This window comes from Pleurodeles waltl, unplaced genomic scaffold (assembly GCF_031143425.1).
Source record: "Pleurodeles waltl isolate 20211129_DDA unplaced genomic scaffold, aPleWal1.hap1.20221129 scaffold_69, whole genome shotgun sequence".
NCBI lineage: Eukaryota > Metazoa > Chordata > Amphibia > Caudata > Salamandridae > Pleurodeles > Pleurodeles waltl.
Window position 1 is genome coordinate 1,996,537 of NW_027150390.1, and position 24,800 is coordinate 2,021,336.

A 24,800-nucleotide genomic window follows, 5' to 3' on the forward strand; every position below is an offset into this window, starting at 1 on the left:
TCCTGCTCAAAATGCTGTGGTTATGCAGATCAGGAGCCTTCAGAGGAGTGGCATGGGATTGCTGGAGCTATTCTGGCAGGGCTCTCACCTCATTTGCATAAGAATGTCACAAGGCATGCTGGGTGCAGAAAATCTTCGCCTTCCCCTCTCACAGTCAGTCATAGGGGAAAGTCAAGGCCCTCTCAGTCACTAGCCATGTCACGCCTTTGTCAAGACAGAAGCACCCCCACCCGCTCCTTCTCTGTGATCCTGCGCTACAATGCTCAGGTTTTGGCCTTACCTGGGAGCCAGAGGTGCACCCGGTGAGGGCTTGCCCGGTATGAGCGTTCGGGACGTGAGTGAACTTAGGACTGGAAGTTCTGTCCATTCGAAGCAGCCAACCTTCCTGCTGCAGACAGGGGCTGTTCCCTTGGGTTTCTTTCACCTTGCTCTCGGATAAATTTGGTTGTATGCTGCAGTTGCCTGCGATGACTACAAGGTGGCGCTGCTTTCAGGTAAGAGCACAAATATGCAGAAAATGTTGGGGACTTTTGCCACATTTATCGGTGGTGGGTCTCGCACATTTTTTCCAGGGGAGAGATATTGACCTGAAACACTTTTTACTGCAGAGATGCTGCAGTTCTAAAGGCTGGTCGGGCAGAAGGGCTTAGCCGTTTCATTGCCTGGCCCCCTGCAGCCCATTTATTACCAGCAGTTGTGAGTGGTGACTGCTGTTTGTAAAATATAAAAATTTCAGGACATAGAAAGTCGCAGACGGGGCTTTTGAGAAGCCTGCCGATGTCTTTGTTTATTATTTATCTAACAGCTGAGTAATCTGGTCAAGATATTTCTCTTTTTTTTAACATATTTCGTTAGAATAGCTACAGCTTGCTTAATGTATAAATATTAGCACTGCGTTGGCCGGGAATCGAACCCGGGTCAACTGCTTGGAAGGTAGCTATGCTCACCACTATACCACCAGCACTCCATGGCATATGTTTTTTTTAAACTCTAGACATCACAACCCTGAGTTCAATGACTATATTGCACCAGTATCAGAGGTATTTTTGGTTTACAGACCAACATGAAAATCAGGAAAAAAGTTCTTGCAACTGCTAAGGAACTGGAGATTGAAACCAATGCAAAAGCTGCGCAGAAAAGGAGAAAGGGAAAGCAGCAATTCAAATCATTGAAATAAGCATATATTGGCAGCAAGGGAAAAACAGCAGGGTAGAGAAAGAAAACAGCTCCACGAAATTCACAGGAGATTGATAATAGCAGGACAAAAAAAGGGAATAATAACGTTCCAAGCAGCCTCAGAAAGAAGTGCGAGGGTCCCATCTTTCGTTAATGGTCATAACTGTGCATCATTTCCTTTGAAGTGTAGGGTTGATTCTCTGACCATCTGTCTACCTGACTTTGAGCAGAGACCGATAGTTGAGCAGTCTCTTCCCACAAAAAGCTGGCACAAGCCTGCTTTTTTCCGCTCTGGCAGCGTGGAAACGAGAGAGTGGTCCTCACAAGAAAAAAAATCAATCCATGCTAGCAGAGGATGGTTTCGATCCATTGACCTCTGGGTTATGGGCCCAGCACGCTTCCGCTGCGCCACTCTGCTTCCTGCTCAAAATGCTGTGGTTATGCAGATCAGGAGCCTTCAGAGGAGTGGCATGGGATCGCTGGAGCTATTCTGGCAGGGCTCTCACCTCATTTGCCTAAGAATGTCACAAGGCATGCTGGGTGCAGAAAATCTTCGCCTTCCCCTCTCACAGTCAGTCATAGGGGAAAGTCAAGGCCCTCTCAGTCACTAGCCATGTCACGCCTTTGTCAAGACAGAAGCACCCCCACCCGCTCCTTCTCTGTGATCCTGCGCTACCATGCTCAGGTTTTGGCCTTACCTGGGAGCCAGAGGTGCACCAGGTGAGGGCTTGCATGGTATGAGCGTTCGGGACGTGAGTGGACTTAGGACTGGAAGTTCTGTCCATTCGAAGCAGCCAACCTTCCTGCTGCAGACAGGGGCTGTTCCCTTGGGTTTCTTTCACCTTGCTCTCGGATAAATTTGGTTGTATGCTGCAGTTGCCTGCGATGACTACAAGGTGGCGCTGCTTTCAGGTAAGAGCACAAATATGCAGAAAATGTTGGGGACTTTTGCCACATTTATCGGTGGTGGGTCTCGCACATTTTTTCCAGGGGAGAGATATTGACCTGAAACACTTTTTACTGCAGAGATGCTGCAGTTCTAAAGGCTGGTCGGGCAGAAGGGCTTAGCCGTTTCATTGCCTGCCCCCCTGCAGCCCATTTATTACCAGCAGTTGTGAGTGGTGACTGCTGTTTGTAAAATATAAAAATTTCAGGACATAGAAAGTCGCAGACGAGGCTTTTGGGATGCCTGCCTATGTCTTTGTTTATTATTTATCTAATAGCTGAGTAATCTGGTCAAGATATTTATCTTTTTTTTAACATATTGCATTAGAATAGCTACAGCTTGCTTAATGTATAAATATTAGCACTGCGTTGGCCGGGAATCGAACCCGGGTCAACTGCTTGGAAGGCAGCTATGCTCACCACTATACCACCAACACTCTGTGGCATATGTTTTTTTTAAACTCTAGACATCACAACCCTGAGTTCAATGACTATATTGCACCAGTATCAGAGGTATTTTTGGTGTACAGACCAACATGAAAATCAGGAAAAAAGTTCTTGCAACTGCTAAGGAACTGGAGATTGAAACCAATGCAAAAGCTGCGCAGAAAAGGAGAAAGGGAAAGCAGCAGTTCAAATCATTGAAATAAGCATATATTGGCAGCAAGGGAAAAACAGCAGGGTAGAGAAAGAAAACAGCTCCACGAAATTCACAGGAGATTGATAATAGCAGGACAAAAAAAGGGAATAATAACGTTCCAAGCAGGCTCAGAAAGAAGTGCGAGGGTCCCATCTTTCGTTAATGGTCATAACTGTGCATCATTTCCTTTGAAGTGTAGGGTTGATTCTTTGACCATCTGTCTCCCTGACTTTGAGCAGAGACCGATAGTTGAGCAGTCTCTTCCCACAAAAAGCTGGCACAAGCCTGCTGTTTTCCGCTCTGGCAGCGTGGAAACGAGAGAGTGGTCCTCACAAGAAAAAAAATCAATCCATGCTAGCAGAGGATGGTTTCGATCCATCTACCTCTGGGTTATGGGCCCAGCACACTTCCGCTGGGCCACTCTGCTTCCTGTTCAAAATGCTGTGGTTATGCAGATCAGGAGCCTTCAGAGGAGTGGCTTGGGATCGCTGGAGCTATTCTGGCAGGGCTCTCACCTCATTTGCCTAAGAATGTCACAAGGCATGCTGGGTGCAGAAAATCTTCGCCTTCCCCTCTCACAGTCAGTCATAGGGGAAAGTCAAGGCCCTCTCAGTCACTAGCCATGTCACGCCTTTGTCAAGACAGAAGCACCCCCACCCGCTCCTTCTCTGTGATCCTGCGCTACCATGCTCAGGTTTTGGCCTTACCTGGGAGCCAGAGGTGCACCCAGTGAGAGCGTTCGGGACGTGAGTGGACTTAGGACTGGAAGTTCTGTCCATTCGAAGCAGCCAACCTTCCTGCTGCAGACAGGGGCTGTTCCCTTGGGTTTCTTTCACCTTGCTCTCGGATAAATTTGGTTGTATGCTGCAGTTGCCTGCGATGACTACAAGGTGGCGCTGCTTTCAGGTAAGAGCACAAATATGCAGAAAATGTTGGGGACTTTTGCCACATTTATCGGTGGTGGGTCTCGCACATTTTTTCCAGGGGAGAGATATTGACCTGAAACACTTTTTGCTGCAGAGATGCTGCAGTTCTAAAGGCTGGTCGGGCAGAAGGGCTTAGCCGTTTCATTGCCTGCCCCCCTGCAGCCCATTTATTACCAGCAGTTGTGAGTGGTGACTGCTGTTTGTAAAATATAAAAATTTCAGGACATAGAAAGTCGCAGACGGGGCTTTTGGGATGCCTGCCTATGTCTTTGTTTATTATTTATCTAATAGCTGAGTAATCTGGTCAAGATATTTATCTTTTTTTTAACATATTGCGTTAGAATAGCTACAGCTTGCTTAATGTATAAATATTAGCACTGCGTTCGCCAGGAATCGAACCCGGGTCAACTGCTTGGAAGGCAGCTATGCTCACCACTATACCACCAACGCTCCGTGGAATATGTTTTTTTTAAACTCTAGACATCACAACCCTGAGTTCAATGACTATATTGCACCAGTATCAGAGGTATTTTTGGTTTACAGACCAACATGAAAATCAGGAAAAAAGTTCTTGCAACTGCTAAGGAACTGGAGATTGAAACCAATGCAAAAGCTGCGCAGAAAAGGAGAAAGGGAAAGCAGCGGTTCAAATCATTGAAATAAGCATATATTGGCAGCAAGGGAAAAACAGCAGGGTAGAGAAAGAAAACAGCTCCACGAAATTCACAGAAGATTGATAATAGCAGGAAAAAAAAAGGGAATAATAACGTTCCAAGCAGGCTCAGAAAGAAGTGCGAGGGTCCCATCTTTCTTTAATGGTCATAACTGTGCATCATTTCCTTTGAAGTGTAGGGTTGATTCTCTGACCATCTGTCTCCCTGACTTTGAGCAGAGACCGATAGTTGAGCAGTCTCTTCCCACAAAAAGCTGGCACAAGCCTGCTGTTTTCCGCTCTGGCAGCGTGGAAACGAGAGAGTGGTCCTCACAAGAAAAAAAATCAATCCATGCTAGCAGAGGATGGTTTCGATCCATCGACCTCTGGGTTATGGGCCCAGCACACTTCCGCTGCGCCACTCTGCTTCCTGTTCAAAATGCTGTGGTTATGCAGACCAGAAGCCTTCAGAGGAGTGGCATGGGATCGCTGGAGCTATTCTGGCAGGGCTCTCACCTCATTTGCCTAAGAATGTCACAAGGCATGCTGGGTGCAGAAAATCTTCGCCTTCCCCTCTCACAGTCAGTCATAGGGGAAAGTCAAGGCCCTCTCAGTCACTAGCCATGTCACGCCTTTGTCAAGACAGAAGCACCCCCACCCGCTCCTTCTCTGTGATCCTGCGCTACCATGCTCAGGTTTTGGCCTTACCTGGGAGCCAGAGGTGCACCCGGTGAGGGCTTGCCCGCTATGAGCGTTCGGGACGTGAGTGGACTTAGGACTGGAAGTTCTGTCCATTCGAAGCAGCCAACCTTCCTGCTGCAGACAGGGGCTGTTCCCTTGGGTTTCTTTCACCTTGCTCTCGGATAAATTTGGTTGTATGCTGCAGTTGCCTGCGATGACTACAAGGTGGCGCTGCTTTCAGGTAAGAGCACAAATATGCAGAAAATGTTGGGGACTTTTGCCACATTTATCGGTGGTGGGTCTCGCACATTTTTTCCAGGGGAGAGATATTGACCTGAAACACTTTTTACTGCAGAGATGCTGCAGTTCTAAAGGCTGGTCGGGCAGAAGGGCTTAGCCGTTTCATTGCCTGCCCCCCTGCAGCCCATTTATTACCAGCAGTTGTGAGTGGTGACTGCTGTTTGTAAAATATAAAAATTTCAGGACATAGAAAGTCGCAGACGGGGCTTTTGGGATGCCTGCATATGTCTTTGTTTATTATTTATCTAATAGCTGAGTAATCTGGTCAAGATATTTCTCTTTTTTTTAACATATTGCGTTAGAATAGCTACAGCTTGCTTAATGTATAAATATTAGCACTGCGTTGGCCGGGAATCGAACCCGGGTCAACTGCTTGGAAGGGAGCTATGCTCACCACTATACCACCAACGCTCCGTGGCATATGTTTTTTTTAAACTCTAGACATCACAACCCTGAGTTCAATGACGATATTGCACCAGTATCAGAGGTATTTTTGGTGTACAGACCAACATGAAAATCAGGAAAAAAGTTCTTGCAACTGCTAACGAACTGTAGATTGAAACCAATGCAAAAGCTGCGCAGAAAAGGAGAAAGGGAAAGCAGCAGTTCAAATCATTGAAATAAGCATATATTGGCAGCAAGGGAAAAACAGCAGGGTAGAGAAAGAAAACAGCTAAACGAAATTCACAGGAGATTGATAATAGCAGGACAAAAAAAGGGAATAATAACGTTCCAAGCAGGCTCAGAAAGAAGTGCGAGGGTCCCATCTTTCGTTAATGGTCATAACTGTGCATCATTTCCTTTGAAGTGTAGGGTTGATTCTCTGACCATCTGTCTCCCTGACTTTGAGCAGAGACCGATAGTTGAGCAGTCTCTTCCCACAAAAAGCTGGCACAAGCCTGCTGTTTTCCGCTCTGGCAGCGTGGAAACAAGAGAGTGGTCCTCACAAGAAAAAAAATCAATCCATGCTAGCAGAGGATGGTTTTGATCCATCGACCTCTGGGTTATGGGCCCAGCACACTTCCGCTGCGCCACTCTGCTTCCTGTTCAAAATGCTGTGGTTATGCAGATCAGGAGCCTTCAGAGGAGTGGCATGGGATCGCTGGAGCTATTCTGGCAGGGCTCTCACCTCATTTGCCTAAGAATGTCACAAGGCATGCTGGGTGCAGAAAATCTTCGCCTTCCCCTCTCACAGTCAGTCATAGGGGAAAGTCAAGGCCCTCTCAGTCACTAGCCATGTCACGCCTTTGTCAAGACAGAAGCACCCCCACCCGCTCCTTCTCTGTGATCCTGCGCTACCATGCTCAGGTTTTGGCCTTACCTGGGAGCCAGAGGTGCACCCGGTGAGGGCTTGCCCGATATGAGCGTTCGGGACGTGAGTGGACTTAGGACTGGAAGTTCTGTCCATTCGAAGCAGCCAACCTTCCTGCTGCAGACAGGGGCTGTTCCCTTTGGTTTCTTTCACCTTGCTCTCGGATAAATTTGTTTGTATGCTGCAGTTGCCTGCGATGACTACAAGGTGGCGCTGCTTTCAGGTAAGAGCACAAATATGCAGAAAATGTTGGGGACTTTTGCCACATTTATCGGTGGTGGGTCTCGCACATTTTTTCCAGGGGAGAGATATTGACCTGAAACACTTTTTACTGCAGAGATGCTGCAGTTCTAAAGGCTGGTCGGGCAGAAGGGCTTAGCCGTTTCATTGCCTGCCCCCCTGCAGCCCATTTATTACCAGCAGTTGTGAGTGGTGACTGCTGTTTGTAAAATATAAAAATTTCAGGACATAGAAAGTCGCAGACGGGGCTTTTGTGATGCCTGCCTATGTCTTTGTTTATTATTTATCTAATAGCTGAGTAATCTGGTCAAGATATTTCTCTTTTTTTTAACATATTGCGTTAGAATAGCTACAGCTTGCTTAATGTATAAATATTAGCACTGCGTTGGCCGGGAATCGAACCCGGGTCAACTGCTTGGAAGGCAGCTATGCTCACCACTATACCACCAACGCTCCGTGGCATATGTTTTTTTTAAAACTCTAGACATCACAATCCTGAGTTCACTGACTATATTGCACCAGTATCAGAGGTATTTTTGGTTTACAGACCAACATGAAAATCAGGAAAAAAGTTCTTGCAACTGCTAAGGAACTGGAGATTGAAACCAATGCAAAAGCTGCGCAGAAAAGGAGAAAGGGAAAGCAGCAGTTCAAATCATTGAAATAAGCATATATTGGCAGCAAGGGAAAAACAGCAGGGTAGAGAAAGAAAACAGCTCCACGAAATTCACAGGAGATTGATAATAGCAGGACAAAAAAAGGGAATAATAACGTTCCAAGCAGCCTCAGAAAGAAGTGCGAGGGTCCCATCTTTCGTTAATGGTCATAACTGTGCATCATTTCCTTTGAAGTGTAGGGTTGATTCTCTGACCATCTGTCTCCCTGACTTTGAGCAGAGACCGATAGTTGAGCAGTCTCTTCCCACAAAAAGCTGGCACAAGCCTGCTGTTTTCCGCTCTGGCAGCGTGGAAACGAGAGAGTGGTCCTCACAAGAAAAAAAATCAATCCATGCTAGCAGAGGATGGTTTCGATCCATCGACCTCTGGGTTATGGGCCCAGCACGCTTCCGCTGCGCCACTCTGCTTCCTGCTCAAAATGCTGTGGTTATGCAGATCAGGAGCCTTCAGAGGAGTGGCATGGGATTGCTGGAGCTATTCTGGCAGGGCTCTCACCTCATTTGCCTAAGAATGTCACAAGGCATGCTGGGTGCAGAAAATCTTCGCCTTCCCCTCTCACAGTCAGTCATAGGGGAAAGTCAAGGCCCTCTCAGTCACTAGCCATGTCACGCCTTTGTCAAGACAGAAGCACCCCCACCCGCTCCTTCTCTGTGATCCTGCGCTACAATGCTCAGGTTTTGGCCTTACCTGGGAGCCAGAGGTGCACCCGGTGAGGGCTTGCCCGGTATGAGCGTTTGGGAGCGTGAGTGGACTTAGGACTGGAAGTTCTGTCCAATCGAAGCAGCCAACCTTCCTGCTGCAGACAGAGGCTGTCCCCTTGGGTTTCTTTCACCTTGCTCTCGGATAAATTTGGTTGTATGCTGCAGTTCCCTGCGATGACTACAAGGTGGCGCTGCTTTCAGGTAAGAGCACAAATATGCAGAAAATGTTGGGGACTTTTGCCACATTTATCGGTGGTGGGTCTCGCACATTTTTTCCAGGGGAGAGATATTGACCTGAAACACTTTTTACTGCAGAGATGCTGCAGTTCTAAAGGCTGGTCGGGCAGAAGGGCTTAGCCGTTTCATTGCCTGCCCCCCTGCAGCCCATTTATTACCAGCAGTTGTGAGTGGTGACTGCTGTTTGTAAAATATAAAAATTTCAGGACATAGAAAGTCGCAGACGGGGCTTTTGGGACGCCTGCCTATGTCTTTGTTTATTATTTTCTAATAGCTGAGTAATCTGGTCAAGATATTTCTCTTTTTTTTAACATATTGCGTTAGAATAGCTACAGCTTGCTTAATGTATAAATATTAGCACTGCGTTGGCCGGGAATCGAACCCGGGTCAACTGCTTGGAAGGCAGCTATGCTCACCACTATACCACCAACGCTCCATGGCATATTTTTTTTTTAAACTCTAGACATCACAACCCTGAGTTCAATGACTATATTGCACCAGTATCAGAGGTATTTTTGGTTTACAGACCAACATGAAAATCAGGAAAAAAGTTCTTGCAACTGCTAAGGAACTGGAGATTGAAACCAATGCAAAAGCTGCGCAGAAAAGGAGAAAGGGAAAGCAGCAGTTCAAATCATTGAAATAAGCATATATTGGCAGCAAGGGAAAAACAGCAGGGTAGAGAAAGAAAACAGCTCGACGAAATTCACAGGAGATTGATAATAGCAGGACAAAAAAAGGGAATAATAACGTTCCAAGCAGGCTCAGAAAGAAGTGCGAGGGTCCCATCTTTCTTTAATGGTCATAACTGTGCATCATTTCCTTTGAAGTGTAGGGTTGATTCTCTGACCATCTGTCTCCCTGACTTTGAGCAGAGACCGATAGTTGAGCAGTCTCTTCCCACAAAAAGCTGGCACAAGCCTGCTGTTTTCCGCTCTGGCAGCGTGGAAACGAGAGAGTGGTCCTCACAAGAAAAAAAATCAATCCATGCTAGCAGAGGATGGTTTCAATCCATCGACCTCTGGGTTATGGGCCCAGCACGCTTCCGCTGCGCCACTCTGCTTCCTGTTCAAAATGCTGTGGTTATGCAGATCAGGAGCCTTCAGAGGAGTGGCATGGGATCGCTGGAGCTATTCTGGCAGGGCTCTCACCTCATTTGCCTAAGAATGTCACAAGGCATGCTGGGTGCAGAAAATCTTCGCCTTCCCCTCTCACAGTCAGTCATAGGGGAAAGTCAAGGCCCTCTCAGTCACTAGCCACTGTCACGCCTTTGTCAAGACAGAAGCACCCCCACCCGCTCCTTCTCTGTGATCCTGCGCTACCATGCTCAGGTTTTGGCCTTACCTGGGAGCCAGAGGTGCACCCGGTGAGGGCTTGCCCGGTATGAGCGTTCGGGACGTGAGTGGACTTAGGACTGGAAGTTCTGTCCATTCGAAGCAGCCAACCTTCCTGCTGCAGACAGGGGCTGTTCCCTTGGGTTTCTTTCACCTTGCTCTCGGATAAATTTGGTTGTATGCTGCAGTTGCCTGCGATGACTACAAGGTGGCGCTGCTTTCAGGTAAGAGCACAAATATGCAGAAAATGTTGGGGACTTTTGCCACATTTATCGGTGGTGGGTCTCGCACATTTTTTCCAGGGGAGAGATATTGACCTGAAACACTTTTTACTGCAGAGATGCTGCAGTTCTAAAGGCTGGTCGGGCAGAAGGGCTTAGCCGTTTCATTGCCTGCCCCCCTGCAGCCCATTTCTTACCAGCAGTTGTGAGTGGTGACTGCTGTTTGTAAAATATAAAAATTTCAGGACATAGAAAGTCGCAGACGGGGCTTTTGGGATGCCTGCATATGTCTTTGTTTATTATTTATCTAATAGCTGAGTAATCTGGTCAAGATATTTCTCTTTTTTTTAACATATTGCGTTAGAATAGCTACAGCTTGCTTAATGTATAAATATTAGCACTGCGTTGGCCGGGAATCGAACCCGGGTCAACTGCTTGGAAGGGACCTATGCTCACCACTATACCACCAACGCTCCGTGGCATATGTTTTTTTTAAACTCTAGACATCACAACCCTGAGTTCAATGACTATATTGCACCAGTATCAGAGGTATTTTTGGTGTACAGACCAACATGAAAATCAGGAAAAAAGTTCTTGCAACTGCTAAGGAACTGGAGATTGAAACCAATGCAAAAGCTGCGCAGAAAAGGAGAAAGGGAAAGCAGCAGTTCAAATCATTGAAATAAGCATATATTGGCAGCAAGGGAAAAACAGCAGGGTAGAGAAAGAAAACAGCTCCACGAAATTCACAGGAGATTGATAATAGCAGGACAAAAAAAGGGAATAATAACGTTCCAAGCAGGCTCAGAAAGAAGTGCGAGGGTCCCATCTTTCGTTAATGGTCATAACTGTGCATCATTTCCTTTGAAGTGTAGGGTTGATTCTCTGACCATCTGTCTCCCTGACTTTGAGCAGAGACCGATAGTTGAGCAGTCTCTTCCCACAAAAAGCTGGCACAAGCCTGCTGTTTTCCGCTCTGGCAGCGTGGAAACGAGAGAGTGGTCCTCACAAGAAAAAAAATAAATCCATGCTAGCAGAGAATGGTTTCGATCCATCGACCTCTGGGTTATGGGCCCAGCACACTTCCGCTGCGCCACTCTGCTTCCTGTTCAAAATGCTGTGGTTATGCAGATCAGGAGCCTTCAGAGGAGTGGCATGGGATCGCTGGAGCTATTCTGGCAGGGCTCTCACCTCATTTGCCTAAGAATGTCACAAGGCATGCTGGGTGCAGAAAATCTTCGCCTTCCCCTCTCACAGTCAGTCATAGGGGAAAGTCAAGGCCCTCTCAGTCACTAGCCATGTCACGCCTTTGTCAAGACAGAAGCACCCCCACCCGCTCCTTCTCTGTGATCCTGCGCTACCATGCTCAGGTTTTGGCCTTACCTGGGAGCCAGAGGTGCACCCGGTGAGGGCTTGCCCGGTATGAGCGTTCGGGACGTGAGTGGACTTAGGACTGGAAGTTCTGTCCATTCGAAGCAGCCAACCTTCCTGCTGCAGACAGGGGCTGTTCCCTTGGGTTTCTTTCACCTTGCTCTCGGATAAATTTGGTTGTATGCTGCAGTTGCCTGCGATGACTACAAGGTGGCGCTGCTTTCAGGTAAGAGCACAAATATGCAGAAAATGTTGGGGACTTTTGCCACATTTATCGGTGGTGGGTCTCGCACATTTTTTCCAGGGGAGAGATATTGACCTGAAACACTTTTTACTGCAGAGATGCTGCAGTTCTAAAGGCTGGTCGGGCAGAAGGGCTTAGCCGTTTCATTGCCTGCCCCCCTGCAGCCCATTTATTACCAGCAGTTGTGAGTGGTGACTGCTGTTTGTAAAATTTAAAAATTTCAGGACATAGAAAGTCGCAGACGGGGCTTTTGGGATGCCTGCCTATGTCTTTGTTTATTATTTATCTAATAGCTGAGTAATCTGGTCAAGATATTTATCTTTTTTTTAACATATTGTGTTAGAATAGCTACAGCTTGCTTAATGAATAAATATTAGCACTGCGTTGGCCGGGAATCGTACCCAGGTCAACTGCTTGGAAAGCAGCTATGCTCACCACTATACCACCAACGCTCCGTGGCATATGTTTTTTTTAAACTCTAGACATCACAACCCTGAGTTCAATGACTATATTGCACAAGTATCAGAGGTATTTTTGGTTTACAGACCAACATGAAAATCAGGAAAAAAGTTCTTGCAACTGCTAAGGAACTGGAGATTGAAACCAATGCAAAAGCCGCGCAGAAAAGGAGAAAGGGAAAGCAGCAGTTCAAATCATTGAAATAAGCATATATTGGCAGCAAGGGAAAAACAGCAGGGTAGAGAAAGAAAACAGCTCCACGAAATTCACAGGAGATTGATAATAGCAGGACAAAAAAAGGGAATAATAACGTTCCAAGCAGGCTCAGAAAGAAGTGCGAGGGTCCCATCTTTCTTTAATGGTCATAACTGTGCATCATTTCCTTTGAAGTGTAGGGTTGATTCTCTGACCATCTGTCTCCCTGACTTTGAGCAGAGACCGATAGTTGAGCAGTCTCTTCCCACAAAAAGCTGGCACAAGCCTGCTGTTTTCTGCTCTGGCAGCGTGGAAACGAGAGAGTGGTCCTCACAAGAAAAAAAATCAATCCATGCTAGCAGAGGATGGTTTCGATCCATCGACCTCTGGGTTATGGGCCCATCACGCTTCCGCTGCGCCACTCTGCTTCCTGTTCAAAATGCTGTGGTTATGCAGATCAGGAGCCTTCAGAGGAGTGGCATGGGATCGCTGGAGCTATTCTGGCAGGGCTCTCACCTCATTTGCCTAAGAATGTCACAAGGCATGCTGGGTGCAGAAAATCTTCGCCTTCCCCTCTCACAGTCAGTCATAGGGGAAAGTCAAGGCCCTCTCAGTCACTAGCCATGTCACGCCTTTGTCAAGACAGAAGCACCCCCACCCGCTCCTTCTCTGTGATCCTGCGCTACCATGCTCAGGTTTTGGCCTTACCTGGGAGCCAGAGGTGCACCCGGTGAGGGCTTGCCCGGTATGAGCGTTTGGGAGCATTCGGGACGTGAGTGGACTTTGGACTGGAAGTTCTGTCCATTCGAAGCAGCCAACCTTCCTGCTGCAGACAGGGGCTGTTCCCTTGGGTTTTTTTCACCTTGCTCTCGGATAAATTTGGTTGTATGCTGCAGTTGCCTGCGATGACTACAAGGTGGCGCTGCTTTCAGGTAAGAGCACAAATATGCAGAAAATGTTGGGGACTTTTGCCACATTTATCGGTGGTGGGTCTCGCACATTTTTTCCAGGGGAGAGATATTGACCTGAAACACTTTTTACTGCAGAGATGCTGCAGTTCTAAAGGCTGGTCGGGCAGAAGGGCTTAGCCGTTTCATTGCCTGCCCCCCTGCAGCCCATTTATTACCAGCAGTTGTGAGTGGTGACTGCTGTTTGTAAAATATAAAAATTTCAGGACATAGAAAGTCGCAGACAGGGCTTTTGGGATGCCTGCCTATGTCTTTGTTTATTATTTATCTAATAGCTGAGTAATCTGGTCAAGATATTTATCTTTTTTTTAACATATTGCGTTAGAATAGCTACAGCTTGCTTAATGTATAAATATTAGCACTGCGTTGGCCGGGAATCAAACCCGGGTCAACTGCTTGGAAGGCAGCTATGCTCACCACTATACCACCAACGCTCCATGGCATATGTTTTTTTTAAACTCTAGACATCACAACCCTGAGTTCAATGACTATATTGCACCAGTATCAGAGGTATTTTTGGTTTACAGACCAACATGAAAATCAGGAAAAAAGTTCTTGCAACTGCTAAGGAACTGGAGATTGAAACCAATGCAAAAGCTGCGCAGAAAAGGAGAAAGGGAAAGCAGCAGTTCAAATCATTGAAATAAGCATATATTGGCAGCAAGGGAAAAACAGCAGGGTAGAGAAAGAAAACAGCTCTACGAAATTCACAGGAGATTGATAATAGCAGGACAAAAAAAGGGAATAATAACGTTCCAAGCAGCCTCAGAAAGAAGTGCGAGGGTCCCATCTTTCGTTAATGGTCATAACTGTGCATCATTTCCTTTGAAGTGTAGGGTTGATTCTCTGACCATCTGTCTCCCTGACTTTGAGCAGAGACCGATAGTTGAGCAGTCTCTTCCCACAAAAAGCTGGCACAAGCCTGCTGTTTTCCGCTCTGGCAGCGTGGAAACGAGAGAGTGGTCCTCACAAGAAAAAAAATCAATCCATGCTAGCAGAGGATGGTTTCGATCCATCGACCTCTGGGTTATGGGCCCAGCACGCTTCCGCTGCGCCACTCTGCTTCCTGCTCAAAATGCTGTGGTTATGCAGATCAGGAGCCTTCAGAGGAGTGGCATGGGATTGCTGGAGCTATTCTGGCAGGGCTCTCACCTCATTTGCCTAAGAATGTCACAAGGCATGCTGGGTGCAGAAAATCTTCGCCTTCCCCTCTCACAGTCAGTCATAGGGGAAAGTCAAGGCCCTCTCAGTCACTAGCCATGTCACGCCTTTGTCAAGACAGAAGCACCCCCACCCGCTCCTTCTCTGTGATCCTGCGCTACAATGCTCAGGTTTTGGCCTTACCTGGGAGCCAGAGGTGCACCCGGTGAGGGCTTGCCCGGTATGAGCGTTTGGGAGCGTGAGTGGACTTAGGACTGGAAGTTCTGTCCATTCGAAGCAGCCAACCTTCCTGCTGCAGACAGAGGCTGTCCCCTTGGGTTTCTTTCACCTTGCTCTCGGATAAATTTGGTTGTATGCTGCAGTTGCCTGCGATGACTACAAGGTGGCGCTGCTTTCAGGTAAGAGCACAAATATGCAGAAAATGTTGGGGACTTTTGCCACATTTATCGGTGGTGGGTCTCGCACATTTTTTCCAGGGGAGAGATATTGACCTGAAACACTTTTTACTACAGAGATGCTGCAGTTCTAAAGGCTGGTCGGGCAGAAGGGCTTAGCCGTTTCATTGCCTGCCCCCCTGCAGCCCATTTATTACCAGCAGTTGTGAGTGGTGACTGCTGTTTGTAAAATATAAAAATTTCAGGACATAGAAAGTCGCAGACGGGGCTTTTGGGATGCCTGCCTATGTCTTTGTTTATTATTTATCTAATAGCTGAGTAATCTGGTCAAGATATTTCTCTTTTTTTTAACATATTGCGTTAGAATAGCTACAGCTTGCTTAATGTATAAATATTAGCACTGCGTTGGCCGGGAATCGAACCTGGGTCAACTGCTTGGAAGGCAGCTATGCTCACCACTATACCACCAACGCTCCATGGCATATGTTTTTTTTAAACTCTAGACATCACAACCCTGAGTTCAATGACTATATTGCACCAGTATCAGAGGTATTTTTGGTTTACAGACCAACATGAAAATCAGGAAAAAAGTTCTTGCAACTGCTAAGGAACTGGAGATTGAAACCAATGCAAAAGCTGCGCAGAAAAGGAGAAAGGGAAAGCAGCAGTTCAAATCATTGAAATAAGCATATATTGGCAGCAAGGGAAAAACAGCAGGGTAGAGAAAGAAAACAGCTCCACGAAATTCACAGGAGATTGATAATAGCAGGACAAAAAAAGGGAATAATAACGTTCCAAGCAGGCTCAGAAAGAAGTGCGAGGGTCCCATCTTTCGTTAATGGTCATAACTGTGCATCATTTCCTTTGAAGTGTAGGGTTGATTCTCTGACCATCTGTCTCCCTGACTTTGAGCAGAGACCGATAGTTGAGCAGTCTCTTCCCACAAAAAGCTGGCACAAGCCTGCTGTTTTCCGCTCTGGCAGCGTGGAAATGAGAGAGTGGTCCTCACAAGAAAAAAAATCAATCCATGCTAGCAGAGGATGGTTTCGATCCATCGACCTCTGGGTTATGGGCCCATCACGCTTCCGCTGCGCCACTCTGCTTCCTGCTCAAAATGCTGTGGTTATGCAGATCAGGAGCCTTCAGAGGAGTGGCATGGGATTGCTGGAGCTATTCTGGCAGGGCTCTCACCTCATTTGCCTAAGAATGTCACAAGGCATTCTGGGTGCAGAAAATCTTCGCCTTCCCCTCTCACAGTCAGTCATAGGGGAAAGTCAAGGCCCTCTCAGTCACTAGCCATGTCACGCCTTTGTCAAGACAGAAGCACCCCCACCCGCTCCTTCACTGTGATCCTGCGCTACAATGCTCAGGTTTTGGCCTTACCTGGGAGCCAGAGGTGCACCCGGTGAGGGCTTGCCCGGTATGAGCGTTCGGGACGTGAGTGGACTTAGGACTGGAAGTTCTGACCATTCGAAGCAGCCAACCTTCCTGCTGCAGACAGGGGCTGTTCCCTTGGGTTTCTTTCACCTTGCTCTCGGATAAATTTGGTTGTATGCTGCAGTTGCCTGCGATGACTACAAGGTGGCGCTGCTTTCAGGTAAGAGCACAAATATGCAGAAAATGTTGGGGACTTTTGCCACATTTATCGGTGGTGGGTCTCGCACATTTTTTCCAGGGGAGAGATATTGACCTGAAACACTTTTTACTGCAGAGATGCTGCAGTTCTAAAGGCTGGTCGGGCAGAAGGGCTTAGCCGTTTCATTGCCTGCCCCCCTGCAGCCCATTTATTACCAGCAGTTGTGAGTGGTGACTGCTGTTTGTAAAATATAAAAATTTCAGGACATAGAAAGTCGCAGACGGGGCTTTTGAGAAGCCTGCCGATGTCTTTGTTTATTATTTATCTAATAGCTGAGTAATCTGGTCAAGATATTTCTCTTTTTTTTAACATATTGCGTTAGAATAGCTACAGCTTGCTTAATGTATAAATATTAGCACTGCGTTGGCCGGGAATCGAACCCGGGTCAACTGCTTGGAAGGTAGCTATGCTCACCACTATACCACCAGCACTCCATGGCATATGTTTTTTTTAAACTCTAGACATCACAACCCTGAGTTCAATGACTATATTGCACCAGTATCAGAGGTATTTTTGGTTTACAGACCAACATGAAAATCAGGAAAAAAGTTCTTGCAACTGCTAAGGAACTGGAGATTGAAACCAATGCAAAAGCTGCGCAGAAAAGGAGAAAGGGAAAGCAGCAGTTCAAATCATTGAAATAAGCATATATTGGCAGCAAGGGAAAAACAGCAGGGTAGAGAAAGAAAACAGCTCCTCGAAATTCACAGGAGATTGATAATAGCAGGACAAAAAAAGGGAATAATAACGTTCCAAGCAGCCTCAGAAAGAAGTGCGAGGGTCCCATCTTTCGTTAATGGTCATAACTGTGCATCATTTCCTTTGAAGTGTAGGGTTGATTCTCTGACCATCTGTCTACCTGACTTTGAGCAGAGACCGATAGTTGAGCAGTCTCTTCCCACAAAAAGCTGGCACAAGCCTGCTTTTTTCCGCTCTGGCAGCGTGGAAACGAGAGAGTGGTCCTCACAAGAAAAAAAATCAATCCATGCTAGCAGAGGATGGTTTCGATCCATCGACCTCTGGGTTATGGGCCCAGCACGCTTCCGCTGCGCCACTCTGCTTCCTGCTCAAAATGCTGTGGTTATGCAGATCAGGAGCCTTCAGAGGAGTGGCATGGGATCGCTGGAGCTATTCTGGCAGGGCTCTCACCTCATTTGCCTAAGAATGTCACAAGGCATGCTGGGTGCAGAAAATCTTTGCCTTCCCCTCTCACAGTCAGTCATAGGGGAAAGTCAAGGCCCTCTCAGTCACTAGCCATGTCACGCCTTTGTCAAGACAGAAGCACCCCCACCCGCTCCTTCTCTGTGATCCTGCGCTTCCATGCTCAGGTTTTGGCCTTACCTGGGAGCCAGAGGTGCACCAGGTGAGGGCTTGCATGGTATGAGCGTTCGGGACGTGAGTGGACTTAGGACTGGAAGTTCTGTCCATTCGAAGCAGCCAACCTTCCTGCTGCAGACAGGGGCTGTTCCCTTGGGTTTCTTTCACCTTGCTCTCCGATAAATTTGGTTGTATGCTGCAGTTGCCTGCGATGACTACAAGGTGGCGCTGCTTTCAGGTAAGAGCACAAATATGCAGAAAATGTTGGGGACTTTTGCCACATTTATCGGTGGTGGGTCTCGCACATTTTTTCCAGGTGAGAGATATTGACCTGAAACACTTTTTACTGCAGAGATGCTGCAGTTCTAAAGGCTGGTCGGGCAGAAGGGCTTAGCCGTTTCATTGCCTGCCCCCCTGCAGCCCATTTATTACCAGCAGTTGTGAGTGGTGACTGCTGTTTGTAAAATATAAAAATTTCAGGACATAGAAAGTCGCAGACGAGGCTTTTGGGATGCCTGCCTATGTCTTTGTTTATTATTTATCTAATAGCTGAGTAATCTGGTCAAGATATTTATCTTTTTTTTAACATATTGCATTAGAATAGCTACAGCTTGCTTAATGTATAAATATTAGCACTGCGTTGGCCGGGAATCGAACCCGGGTCAACTGCTTGGAAGGCAGCTATGCTCACCACTATACCACCAACGCTCCGTGGCATATGTTTTTTTAAAACTCTAGACATCACAACCCTGAGTTCAATGACTATATTGCACCAGTATCAGAGGTATTTTTGGTTTACAGACCAACATGAAAATCAGGAAAAAAGTTCTTGCAACTGCTAAGGAACTGGAGATTGAAACCAATGCAAAAGCTGCGCAGAAAAGGAGAAAGGGAAAGCAGCAGTTCAAATCATTGAAATAAGCATATATTGGCAGCAAGGGAAAAACAGCAGGGTAGAGAAAGAAAACAGCTCCACGAAATTCACAGGAGATTGATAATAGCAGGACAAAAAAAGGGAATAATAACGTTCCAAGCAGGCTCAGAAAGAAGTGCGAGGGTCCCATCTTTCTTTAATGGTCATAACTGTGCATCATTTCCTTTGAAGTGTAGGGTTGATTCTCTGACCATCTGTCTCCTTGACTTTGAGCAGAGACCGATAGTTGAGCAGTCTCTTCCCACAAAAAGCTGGCACAAGCCTGCTGTTTTCCGCTCTGGCAGCGTGGAAACGAGAGAGTGGTCCTCACAAGAAAAAAAATCAATCCATGCTAGCAGAGGATGGTTTCGATCCATCGACCTCTGGGTTATGGGCCCAGCACGCTTCCGCTGCGCCACTCTGCTTCCTGTTCAAAATGCTGTGGTTATGCAGATCAGGAGCCTTCAGAGGAGTGGCATGGGATCGCTGGAGCTATTCTGGCAGGGCTCTCACCTCATTTGCCTAAGAATGTCACAAGGCATGCTGGGTGCAGAAAATCTTCGCCTTCCCCTCTCACAGTCAGTCATAGGGGAAAGTCAAGGCCCTCTCAGTCACTAGCCATGTCACGCCTTTGTCAAGACAGAAGCACCCCCACCCGCTCCTTCTCTGTGATCCTGCGCTACCATGCTCAGGTTTTGGCCTTACCTGGGAGCCAGAGGTGCACCCGGTGAGGGCTTGCCCGGTATGAGCGTTCGGGACGTGAGTGGACTTAGGACTGGAAGTTCTGTCCATTCGAAGCAGCCAACCTTCCTGCTGCAGACAGGGGCTGTTCCCTTGGGTTTCTTTCACCTTGCTCTCGGATAAATTTGGTTGTATGCTGCAGTTGCCTGCGATGACTACAAGGTGGCGCTGCTTTCAGGTAAGAGCACAAATATGCAGAAAATGTTGGGGACTTTTGCCACATTTATCGGTGGTGGGTCTCGCACATTTTTTCCAGGGGAGAGATATTGACCTGAAACACTTTTTACTGCAGAGATGCTGCAGTTCTAAAGGCTGGTCGGGCAGAAGGGCTTAGCCGTTTCATTGCCTGCCCCCCTGCAGCCCATTTATTACCAGCAGTTGTGAGTGGTGACTGCTGTTTGTAAAATATAAAAATTTCAGGACATAGAAAGTCGCAGACGGGGCTTTTGGGATGCCTGCCTATGTCTTTGTTTATTATTTATCTAATAGCTGAGTAATCTGGTCAAGATATTTCTCTTTTTTTAACATATTGCGTTAGAATAGCTACAGCTTGCTTAATGTATAAATATTAGCACTGCGTTGGCCGGGAATCGAACCTGGGTCAACTGCTTGGAAGGCAGCTATGCTCACCACTATACCACCAACGCTCCATGGCATATGTTTTTTTTAAACTCTAGACATCACAACCCTGAGTTCAATGACTATATTGCACCAGTATCAGAGGTATTTTTGGTTTACAGACCAACATGAAAATCAGGAAAAAAGTTCTTGCAACTGCTAAGGAACTGGAGATTGAAACCAATGCAAAAGCTGCGCAGAAAAGGAGAAAGGGAAAGCAGCAGTTCAAATCATTGAAATAAGCATATATTGGCAGCAAGGGAAAAACAGCAGGGTAGAGAAAGAAAACAGCTCCACGAAATTCACAGGAGATTGATAATAGCAGGACAAAAAAAGGGAATAATAACGTTCCAAGCAGCCTCAGAAAGAAGTGCGAGGGTCCCATCTTTCGTTAATGGTCATAACTGTGCATCATTTCCTTTGAAGTGTAGGGTTGATTCTCTGACCATCTGTCTCCCTGACTTTGAGCAGAGACCGATAGTTGAGCAGTCTCTTCCCACAAAAAGCTGGCACAAGCCTGCTGTTTTCCGCTCTGGCAGCGTGGAAATGAGAGAGTGGTCCTCACAAGAAAAAAAATCAATCCATGCTAGCAGAGGATGGTTTCGATCCATCGACCTCTGGGTTATGGGCCCATCACGCTTCCGCTGCGCCACTCTGCTTCCTGCTCAAAATGCTGTGGTTATGCAGATCAGGAGCCTTCAGAGGAGTGGCATGGGATTGCTGGAGCTATTCTGGCAGGGCTCTCACCTCATTTGCCTAAGAATGTCACAAGGCATTCTGGGTGCAGAAAATCTTCGCCTTCCCCTCTCACAGTCAGTCATAGGGGAAAGTCAAGGCCCTCTCAGTCACTAGCCATGTCACGCCTTTGTCAAGACAGAAGCACCCCCACCCGCTCCTTCTCTGTGATCCTGCGCTACAATGCTCAGGTTTTGGCCTTACCTGGGAGCCAGAGGTGCACCCGGTGAGGGCTTGCCCGGTATGAGCGTTCGGGACGTGAGTGGACTTAGGACTGGAAGTTCTGACCATTCGAAGCAGCCAACCTTCCTGCTGCAGACAGGGGCTGTTCCCTTGGGTTTCTTTCACCTTGCTCTCGGATAAATTTGGTTGTATGCTGCAGTTGCCTGCGATGACTACAAGGTGGCGCTGCTTTCAGGTAAGAGCACAAATATGCAGAAAATGTTGGGGACTTTTGCCACATTTATCGGTGGTGGGTCTCGCACATTTTTTCCAGGGGAGAGATATTGACCTGAAACACTTTTTACTGCAGAGATGCTGCAGTTCTAAAGGCTGGTCGGGCAGAAGGGCTTAGCCGTTTCATTGCCTGCCCCCCTGCAGCCCATTTATTACCAGCAGTTGTGAGTGGTGACTGCTGTTTGTAAAATATAAAAATTTCAGGACATAGAAAGTCGCAGACGGGGCTTTTGAGAAGCCTGCCGATGTCTTTGTTTATTATTTATCTAATAGCTGAGTAATCTGGTCAAGATATTTCTCTTTTTTTTAACATATTGCGTTAGAATAGCTACAGCTTGCTTAATGTATAAATATTAGCACTGCGTTGGCCGGGAATCGAACCCGGGTCAACTGCTTGGAAGGTAGCTATGCTCACCACTATACCACCAGCACTCCATGGCATATATATTTTTTAAACTCTAGACATCACAACCCTGAGTTCAATGACTATATTGCACCAGTATCAGAGGTATTTTTGGTTTACAGACCAACATGAAAATCAGGAAAAAAGTTCTTGCAACTGCTAAGGAACTGGAGATTGAAACCAATGCAAAAGCTGCGCAGAAAAGGAGAAAGGGAAAGCAGCAGTTCAAATCATTGAAATAAGCATATATTGGCAGCAAGGGAAAAACAGCAGGGTAGAGAAAGAAAACAGCTCCTCGAAATTCACAGGAGATTGATAATAGCAGGACAAAAAAAGGGAATAATAACGTTCCAAGCAGCCTCAGAAAGAAGTGCGAGTGTCCCATCTTTCGTTAATGGTCATAACTGTGCATCATTTCCTTTGAAGTGTAGGGTTGATTCTCTGACCATCTGTCTACCTGACTTTGAGCAGAGACCGATAGTTGAGCAGTCTCTTCCCACAAAAAGCTGGCACAAGCCTGCTGTTTTCCGCTCTGGCAGCGTGGAAACGAGAGAGTGGTCCTCACAAGAAAAAAAATCAATCCATGCTAGCAGAGGATGGTTTCGATCCATCGACCTCTGGGTTATGGGCCCAGCACGCTTCCGCTGCGCCACTCTGCTTCCTGTTCAAAATGCTGTGGTTATGCAGATCAGGAGCCTTCAGAGGAGTGGCATGGGATCGCTGGAGCTATTCTGGCAGGGCTCTCACCTCATTTGCCTAAGAATGTCACAAGGCATGCTGGGTGCAGAAAATCTTCGCCTTCCCCTCTCACAGTCAGTCATAGGGGAAAGTCAAGGCCCTCTCAGTCACTAGCCATGTCACGCCTTTGTCAAGACAGAAGCACCCCCACCCGCTCCTTCTCTGTGATCCTGCGCTACCATGCTCAGGTTTTGGCCTTACCTGGAAGCCAGAGGTGCACCCGGTGAGGGCTTGCCCGGTATGAGCGTTCGGGACGTGAGTGGACTTAGGACTGGAAGTTCTGTCCATTCGAAGCAGCCAACCTTCCTGCTGCAGACAGGGGCTGTTCCCTTGGGTTTCTTTCACCTTGCTCTCGGATAAATTTGGTTGTATGCTGCAGTTGCCTGCGATGACTACAAGGTGGCGCTGCTTTCAGGTAAGAGCACAAATATGCAGAAAATGTTGGGGACTTTTGCCACATTTATCGGTGGTGGGTCTCGCACATTTTTTCCAGGGGAGAGATATTGACCTGAAACACTTTTTACTGCAGAGATGCTGCAGTTCTAAAGGCTGGTCGGGCAGAAGGGCTTAGCCGTTTCATTGCCTGCCCCCCTGCAGCCCATTTATTACCAGCAGTTGTGAGTGGTGACTGCTGTTTGTAAAATATAAAAATTTCAGGACATAGAAAGTCGCAGACGGGGCTTTTGGGATGCCTGCCTATGTCTTTGTTTATTATTTATCTAATAGCTGAGTAATCTGGTCAAGATATTTCTCTTTTTTTTAACATATTGCGTTAGGATAGCTACAGCTTGCTTAATGTATAAATATTAGCACTACGTTGGCCGGGAATCGAACCCGGGTCAACTGCTTGGAAGGCAGCTATGCTCACCACTATACCACCAACGCTCCGTGGCATATGTTTTTTTTAAACTCTAGACATCACAACCCTGAGTTCAATGACTATATTGCACCAGTATCAGAGGTATTTTTGGTGTACAGACCAACATGAAAATCAGGAAAAAAGTTCTTGCAACTGCTAAGGAACTGGAGATTGAAACCAATGCAAAAGCTGCGCAGAAAAGGAGAAAGGGAAAGCAGCAGTTCAAATCATTGAAATAAGCATATATTGGCAGCAAGGGAAAAACAGCAGGGTAGAGAAAGAAAACAGCTTCACGAAATTCACAGGAGATTGATAATAGAAGGACAAAAAAAGGGAATAATAACGTTCCAAGCAGGCTCAGAAAGAAGTGCGAGGGTCCCATCTTTCGTTAATGGTCATAACTGTGCATCATTTCCTTTGAAGTGTAGGGTTGATTCTCTGACCATCTGTCTCCCTGACTTTGAGCAGAGACCGATAGTTGAGCAGTCTCTTCCCACAAAAAGCTGGCACAAGCCTGCTGTTTTCCGCTCTGGCAGCGTGGAAACGAGAGAGTGGTCCTCACAAGAAAAAAAATCAATCCATGCTAGCAGAGGATGGTTTCGATCCATTGACCTCTGGGTTATGGGCCCAGCACACTTCCGCTGCGCCACTCTGCTTCCTGTTCAAAATGCTGTGGTTATGCAGATCAGGAGCCTTCAGAGGAGTGGCATGGGATCGCTGGAGCTATTCTGGCAGGGCTCTCACCTCATTTGCCTAAGAATGTCACAAGGCATGCTGGGTGCAGAAAATCTTCGCCTTCCCCTCTCACAGTCAGTCATAGGGGAAAGTCAAGGCCCTCTCAGTCACTAGCCATGTCACGCCTTTGTCAAGACAGAAGCACCCCCACCCTCTCCTTCTCTGTGATCCTGCGCTACCATGCTCAGGTTTTGGCCTTACCTGGGAGCCAGAGGTGCACCCGGTGAGGGCTTGCCCGGTATGAGCGTTCGGGACGTGAGTGGACTTAGGACTGGAAGTTCTGTCCATTCGAAGCAGCCAACCTTCCTGCTGCAGACAGGGGCTGTTCCCTTGGGTTTCTTTCACCTTGCTCTCGGATAAATTTGGTTGTATGCTGCAGTTGCCTGCGATGACTACAAGGTGGCGCTGCTTTCAGGTAAGAGCACAAATATGCAGAAAATGTTGGGGACTTTTGCCACATTTATCGGTGGTGGGTCTCGCACATTTTTTCCAGGGGAGAGATATTGACCTGAAACACTTTTTACTGCAGAGATGCTGCAGTTCTAAAGGCTGGTCGGGCAGAAGGGGTTAGCCGTTTCATTGCCTGCCCCCCTGCAGCCCATTTATTACCAGCAGTTGTGAGTGGTGACTGCTGTTTGTAAAATATACAAATTTCAGGACATAGAAAGTCGCAGACGGGGCTTTTGTGAAGCCTGCCTATATCTTTGTTTATTATTTATCTAATAGCTGAGTAATCTGGTCAAGATATTTCTCTTTTTTTTTAACATATTGCGTTAGAATAGCTACAGCTTGCTTAATGTATAAATATTAGCAC

General features: G+C 47.0%; 4 non-coding genes across 4 annotated transcripts; all 4 read right to left on the minus strand.

Moving 5' to 3' along the window:
• Positions 1-7,253: 7,253 nt before the first annotated feature.
• On the minus strand, positions 7,254-7,325 carry TRNAG-UCC (transfer RNA glycine (anticodon UCC)). Its single transcript has one exon. It is a non-coding gene; the product is annotated as a tRNA-Gly (tRNA).
• A 1,523-nt stretch (positions 7,326-8,848) lies between these two features.
• TRNAG-UCC (transfer RNA glycine (anticodon UCC)) lies at positions 8,849-8,920 on the minus strand. Its single transcript has one exon. It is a non-coding gene; the product is annotated as a tRNA-Gly (tRNA).
• A 9,504-nt stretch (positions 8,921-18,424) lies between these two features.
• TRNAG-UCC (transfer RNA glycine (anticodon UCC)) lies at positions 18,425-18,496 on the minus strand. Its single transcript has one exon. It is a non-coding gene; the product is annotated as a tRNA-Gly (tRNA).
• Positions 18,497-23,205: 4,709 nt separating this feature from the next.
• On the minus strand, positions 23,206-23,277 carry TRNAG-UCC (transfer RNA glycine (anticodon UCC)). Its single transcript has one exon. It is a non-coding gene; the product is annotated as a tRNA-Gly (tRNA).
• Between the last annotated feature and the right edge of the window lie 1,523 nt (positions 23,278-24,800).